Source organism: Geospiza fortis, unplaced genomic scaffold (assembly GCF_000277835.1).
Source record: "Geospiza fortis unplaced genomic scaffold, GeoFor_1.0 scaffold1532, whole genome shotgun sequence".
Taxonomy (NCBI): domain Eukaryota; kingdom Metazoa; phylum Chordata; class Aves; order Passeriformes; family Thraupidae; genus Geospiza; species Geospiza fortis.
In genome coordinates, this window is record NW_005054627.1 from 245,081 (window position 1) to 252,512 (window position 7,432).

Consider the following 7,432-nt stretch of genomic DNA (forward strand, 5'->3'; position numbering starts at 1 on the left):
GCAAAAAACACCCAGGCCTTCCCTCAGGGCTGGCCACCGGGAGCTGAGCTCTGCATGCTCATCAGTTCTAGGTGATTCCGAGGGGAAACCCCTCCTATCCTATAAACCGGCCCCCACCGAAACTCACTTCTCCCATTATTCCCACATTATCCTTATTAACAAAGGATTCAAGCGCTCCTGCTGCCACTGATGTGGCTGTCTGGTCACAAGGACACCTCCCAGCCCCTCTGTGTGAAGAGCAGAGCCTTTGGAACAGTTTTTCCCAAGGCAGATAACACAATTCCATTCCCAACCTTTGCCCCTGGAGGATGCACAAAAACCCAAACCTCGAAGCAGCATTTCCTTCCTCCCCACCCCCAGGAAACAGGCACAGTAAAACCCTGCAAATCACAGGATGGTTTGGGCTGGAGGGGACCTTGGGGACCAGCCCATTCCATGGGCAGGGGCACCTTGCACTGGAGCAGGCTCCTGAGCCCCTCCAGGGTGGACAGTTCTCACCCACTGATCCCCCTGCTCAGCTAGGATTTCCCTAAAGCCACAGCCCCAGCACAGCTTTGCACACCTCTGCTGCCTGCTCCTCAGCCAGCCAGCTCACACTGAACCGATGTGGCCACCAAGCAAGGCAGCCTGCTGCTGGGCAGGGCACAGATCCCTGCCACGGCAGCGCTCACACAGCTGGAAAACGCAGCACCTGCAGAGGGGCCCACACTGACATGTTTTATAAAAACCCTTCCACTAGGATCGTCCTCCTGAGAAGCTGCAGCTTCTCCCTGTTTTGCTGCTTTGGAATGTGATTTGGAGAACTGTTTACCCAGCACGTGAATTGTTTTTACTTGATGACCAATGCCATTCACCTGTGTCGAGGCTGTGAGCAGCCACAAGATTTTATCATTTTCCTTTGCAGCTTTCTGATGTCCCCTTTCTCTTTCTTTTAGTATATAATTTTCTTTTAATATAATATCATAAAATAATAAATCAGCCTTCTGAGATATGGAGTCGAGATTCTGTTCCCTCGTCCTGGGGACCCTCCAGAGCAGTGCTGCCCCAAGCAGGGAGGCAAGGAAAGGTCAGAAAAGGCAGGTGGCATCTGCAGGGCAGGGCTGAAGCTGCCCTGACATTTAAATCAGAGGTCAGGCAGCACTGGGAAGCACGCTCCAGGGGAAGGCTCTGCAGGAGGAAAAATAATCCTTGAAACACATTGAGAAATCTGAAATTATCTCTGCAGCTTAACAGCAGACCCTGAACGCTGGACATGTGAATTTCAAACAACTTTGTATTTCTTATTTTCGTGTCTGCCTGCTGTGAAATAAAAGGCAATCCGTTATTGTCCAGGCTCCTGGATGGGCTGGCAACCCAAGCAAGGCACTGCTCACCACACAGCCTAAAAACAAACCACAACAATGGGGCACAATGGGCACCAAACTGCAAAGTGAAAGTCTCTCTCTCAGCTGCTCACAGGCAGCCAAGCAGAAAACAAATGACTGATGTGAAAAGAGTCTGAGGCAGGACTATTGAAAACCTCATTTCACACCAGGACAGTGCATGGCTCGGCTTTAAAACGCAGCTATTAAATTACACAGCATCCTCTGCAGCTCTGTGGGGCACGCTGCACTGCTCCCCTGCACAAACAGCACAGAAATCACACATCCCACAGCTCATGGAGCTCTGCAAAACTCGGGCAACGCTCCAGCAACAGCACAAACATGTCTTTTAAAAATAGATTAGCAAGCATTTCTGACTGAAGCTACTGAAATCATTTCCTGAGGAATAAAAATCCCAGCCTGGCATCACCTTTACCCCTTCCCAGCTGCTTTATCCCAGCCTGGCATCACCTTTACCCCTTCCCAGCTGCTTTATCCCAGCCTGGCATCACCTTTACCCCTTCCCAGCCTGCCCTTTTCCCCCAAGCTGCAGTTTCACACCCCATGTTCCAGGTTTCCCTTCTTGCAACACCCAGCCTGGCTCTGAGCACCGTCTGCCCCCCTGACGTGGCAATTCCACAACACTGCTGGCACTTAGCCCCACTGCAAACCCCCCCCAAAAAAACCCCAAAAACCCAAAAACAGGGGTTCTGCTGGTTTGCTTGGCAGTTATGACATCAGGTCATAGGGCTCGCAGGGGCTTTTGTGATGGTTCCTCTTCCCAAGAGCAAAAAAGAAAAGTTCCTTAGAGATTTTAGGCCAAATTCACCCCTTCAAACAATACCATCAGCACCAGAATTTCTGCAGAAAATCCAGACATTTGTTTATCTGACCACCCTCCTCAAGCACTAGGAATACTTCAACTTCATAATACATGTATAAATAAACACATGACACCTCTCTAATAGACTTATATGTACATAGTAAATCTAGGCTACCTAATATTAATGTGTCTATAATAAATAAATTATACCAACCCAATATAAACGTGTCTATAATAAATTACACCAAACCAATACAAATGTGTATATAAGAAATAAATTATACTGACCAATACATGTCTATAACTAAATGACACTGACCTAATATAAATGTGTGTAAAATAAATAAAGAATACTGACCCAATATAAATGCGTATAGAATAAATTATACCAACCCAATATAAATCTGTATATAGTAACTAAATGATGCTGACCTAATATAAATGTATATAGAGTAACTAAATATGATACATATAATATAATAAATTATATTATATATAATAACTAAATTATACTGACCCAATGTAAGTGCATATCTAATAAATAAATGACACTGACCCAATATAAATGAGTATATAATAACAAGATAGTGACCCAACAGAAATGTGTATTTAATAATTAAATGAAACTGCTTCAATACAAATGTATATATAATATCTAAGTTATACCGACCCAATGTAAGTGCATATCTAATAAATGAATGACACCGCCCCAATATAAATGAGTAAATAATAAATGACACTGACCCAACCTACATAATGACACCTACCTAGTGCACCTCCCTGGTGTCTGTGGAGCACACATCTGTAAATGCCCAGCACAGCCCGCCAGGGCCAGCCCAAGGCCACAATCAGGCCACACCAGCTCCCTCAGGAAGAGGGGTGCAGCGGCAGCAGGAGGGGGCAGATAAGGGACAGTGGCCCTGGGAACACACCCTGCTGGGGCACACAGGGACAGCAGCACTGGTGGGGCTTTTGGGTGAGCTGGCTGTGCCACAGGGCATCCCTGCTCCTGATCCCTGCAGGTGCCCCAGCAGCCCTGCCCTGGATTGCTTACATCACGTAAATAATTTAAATTATTACAATATATAGATAAAAAACAACTCTTCATAGGAAGTCGCTGCCAGAAGCAGAGCTCTGGGGTCACAAGCTGCAGGAGACTCTGCAGCATGTTTCAGAAAGCACTATTAGGCAAGAATAAAAAATTATATCTTCTTTGCCAAACTTTCAGCTCGCCATGTACTGCACAGTCACCTGCCGAGGCAAAATCACACTTTTTGTGGCTCGTCATGGTTCAATATTTGGAACAAGTGGAGAAGTAAAGACGGGGCATTGACTGAGTATTTCTTGTGGCTCTCTCACACCCAATCATGTTAATCACCTGCACTCACCACCAGAGTTAGGTTTCAAAGCTAATACCCTGTCAAAATCATTTACTACTCACAGCAATTTATTTTTGTTTTGCACACTCTATTCATGTACAGAATAGAGGGGGAAAGCCTCAAGCTGGTTTGAGCTTCAATGAATTTTTCTGTGGCCTTCATTTTTTCAATGTTATCCTTAAAAATCCACTTTAAACTCTTAATAAGCAAAAACACTGCAAGTCAAATAACTGGAGAAAGTGACTGGTCTCAAACCATCAAGTCAATTTCCTCTTGGAAAGCATCTCCAAAGCCACAAAAATGAGAAGAAGAACACCCCAAAAGCACATTATCAACAAGGAGGAACCCTCCACGGAGAAAATAATGACACTGAGCCTGTGAATTAGGAAAAGTTAGGGAGGATGCAGAGAGTGGGGCCGGCACAAACAGCTCCTGGGTCATAATTCCAGTTTTCCCCCCATGGGGAGCTCCAGCTGAGCCTTCAGGAGCCCAAACCTCTGCAGGTAACCCAGGTGTGCCCTGACACAACCCAGACCCTCTCAGGCACACCTGGAGGTGCAAATAGGAAGATCAGAACGTGGCAGAAAGGGAATTTAAGGGAGAAAGCGGAGAACAATGCCCAATTTTTGGCACACCTCACCAAGGAGGGGCTGCACAGGAGCTCTGCCTCCTCCTGAGCGCCAGCACCCAAACCTCAGAGCACACAGAGCACGGCCCTGGTAATTAATTACGGCCAGCAATTTCCAATTAAGCTGGAGGGCAGAGGCCTCCCCCAGCTGGGAACGGAGTGCAGAGATTTCTCCTTTATCAGGGGCACCAAAAATCCCTGCAGCCCAGGAAGCCGGGGGTGGAGAGGGGGGCTCGAGGCTGATAAGCAGCAGAGGGCTGTGGTGGGCGCTGGAGCAGCAATCCCTGCTCCTGCCACATTCCCTGGCCTCCCCCACCCCCGGGGAAGCCCACGCGCTTTCAGGGAAGGCAAAACAACCTGTTAAAAGCAGCACAAGCCTCTCAGTACACTAACAAGGCGTTATGAAAATGAAATCTTCACCGGGGTTCGTGCTGGGTTATCACACGTGTTATCAGGAATGCTATTTCCTCCCTGCCCTCCTTCCCTCCCCCGGATATCTTCACAGCAGCTCTGGGGGCAGGAGGTGCAGATGGCACCTGTTAATTTCTGCAGGGCTGGGAGGAGAAAACCACACTGCTGGGCGGGAATAAACCACACCGCCGGGCGGGAATAAACCACATTGCCAGGAGGAATAAACCACACCGCCGGGCAGGAATAAACCCACACCGCCGGGCAGGAATAAACCACATTGCCAGGAGGAATAAACCACACTGCTGGGCGGGAATAAACCACACTGCTGGGCGGGAATAAACCCCACCGCCGGGCAGGAGAGAGCTCCTCTCAGAGCCATCAGGTGGCACCTGCCTGCAGCTCTCCCCCTTTGATCCTGGCACGGTGAAGCTGGAGAGGAAACGGAGCCAACACACCGCCTGCCGTGGCTGATAAAAATAAAGGCAACAGGGGCTCAGGAGAGAGAAACCTAAAATAAAAATGAAGGAAAAGCAGCCAGAAGCACAAACCCCCGGTGCACTGGCAGCTTAGCCTCCCCCAGCATCAAGGTATTTATTTAAAGCACAGGCCATGATGGTTGGACAAACCAGCTGGAAAAAAACCCTCAAAAACCCCAAAGTAACCCTTTCAACCACAGGACAAGCAAACACCCTCCAATACCACACTGTTACCGTGGGTTTGGGCGGTTTAATCTGAATAAACCGAGCCTGCAGTGCCCCTGACAGGAAAAGGGGAACGCCAGAACCTGGCTGTGCATTCCTGGGGAGGGTTAAACCCAGGCAGCAGAGGAGAACACACTCACACAGCATTTTAACCATTTCACCCGCTGCTGACCCAGCCCCGGCCCGAGCAGGAGCGGGTGGGGCAGGTGCCGTGCCCCAGGTGCGGGGAGGGCACCACCCATCCATCCCCATCCGTGCCCAGGTGAGCACCAGGATGGCACCACCCATCCATCCCCATCCGTGCCCAGGTGAGCACCGGGCAGTGTCCCAGGTGCCAGGACAGCCCCATCCCTGCCCATCACTGCCCAGGTGAGCACCAGGCAGTGCTCCAGGTGGGGGGAGGACACCATCCATCCCCATCCCTGCCCAGGTGAGCACCAGGATGGCACCAACAATCCCCATCCCTGCCCAGGTGAGCCCCGGGCGGTGCCGCAGGTACCCGGACAGCCCCATCCGTGCCCATCCCTGCCCAGGTGAGCACCGGGCGGTGCCGCAGGTACCCGGACAGCCCCATCCGTGCCCATCCCTGCCCAGGTGAGCGTTTATTTAAAGCACTACTTTCTTCCTTGTCCTTGCAGACACTTTTAAACAGCCACAGAAATCTTAAGTATGTTTATATTAATTTTAGATTTGTCTAAAATACCCAGTAGCTGATTTTTAATTAAACATCAACCTTATACTCCTGAAAAAAAGCATCTTAAAAGAGATTACGCATTCTTGTTGAAATATGAGTTGTGCACAAAATCTCAGACCTTTTTACAACACGGATCCTTTTACTCATAGTGATTCTGAGTCATAGACAAGTTACAATATACATTGAAAATACACTGTCTAGATCCTTCAGAAATGGTCTGGGAATTATATTTGCATGGGTCTTTTCTAAGAGCAACAGCTTATTCTGATAGGATTGCATGATTACTGTTACTGTTAGTCTGAATACTGTGTTTAGCACCAATTCAGTGTTTATTCTGCCCTTAATTATTTCAATACGAAGTTCTGCCCGGCCCCAGGGACGGCCACAGCCTCCCCGGGACCGCCCGGCAGCGCCCGCAGCGTCCTGTTCTCCCCCGCGAGGGCAGCGGAGAGGGCGCTGCCCTGGGGGCGCGCCTCTTGCTGAGAAGCGATTCCAGATGGCAATTCCACAGGCATTAGGAGGGAGATCTCAACCCTCTCAGGCTGTATCAACTCCAACTGGATTGCCTGGCCATGAGCAGCAGGCTCGGAGTGACCACATCCCGCTGGGCATCCTCATCCTGCTGAGCATCCTCATCCTCCAGAGCATCCTCATCCTACTGAGCATCCTCATCCCGCAGAGAATCCTCATCCTGCTGAGCATCCTCATCCGACACAGCATCCTCATCCTGCTGAGCATCCTCATCCAATACAGCATCCCACCCCACTGAGCATCCCAATCCCATACAGCATCCCAATCCCACAGATCATCCCAATCCCTCCCAGTCCCACACAGCATCCCAATCCCACAGCATGTCCTGGCAGAGGTTGCCATAGTGACAGCAGGCACTGTGCAGGAATCACAGATGGGTTTGGTTGAAAAAACCTTAAAGTTTATTTCATTCCCACCCCCTGCCATGGGCAGGGACACCTCCCACTGCCCCAGCCTGGCTCCAGCCCTGCAGCAGCTCCGGGGCCTCCTCTGGGCTCTCTCCAGCAGCTCCAGGACCCCACCCGTGCTCCCCACGCTGGGAAGTGATGTTTAGTGAGAAGGCTTTGGGTGTCTGGCTCCAAGGCAGCCCACGGAGGATGCTCTGGGCAGCTCCAGAGCAGGGCAGCCATGGGAAATCATTATGGAGATACATCAGATGTGGTGATAGAGCTCAGACAAACTGATGGAGATTGCCTGGGCTGGCCTCCCCCGTGGGACATGACAGCTAAACCCAGTGGATTGGAGGGTTATCGGCCTCCAGAAGAGTTTTTAAAGCTGAAACGCATTCCCAGGTGGAAGGAGAGCTGAGCACAGCCCAGGGCTCAGCAGGCCAGGCTGGCAGGCATGGAAAGGGAGCCAGGCTGGCAGGGGCAGGGCTGGCAGGGGCAGGGCTGGCAGGGGCAGG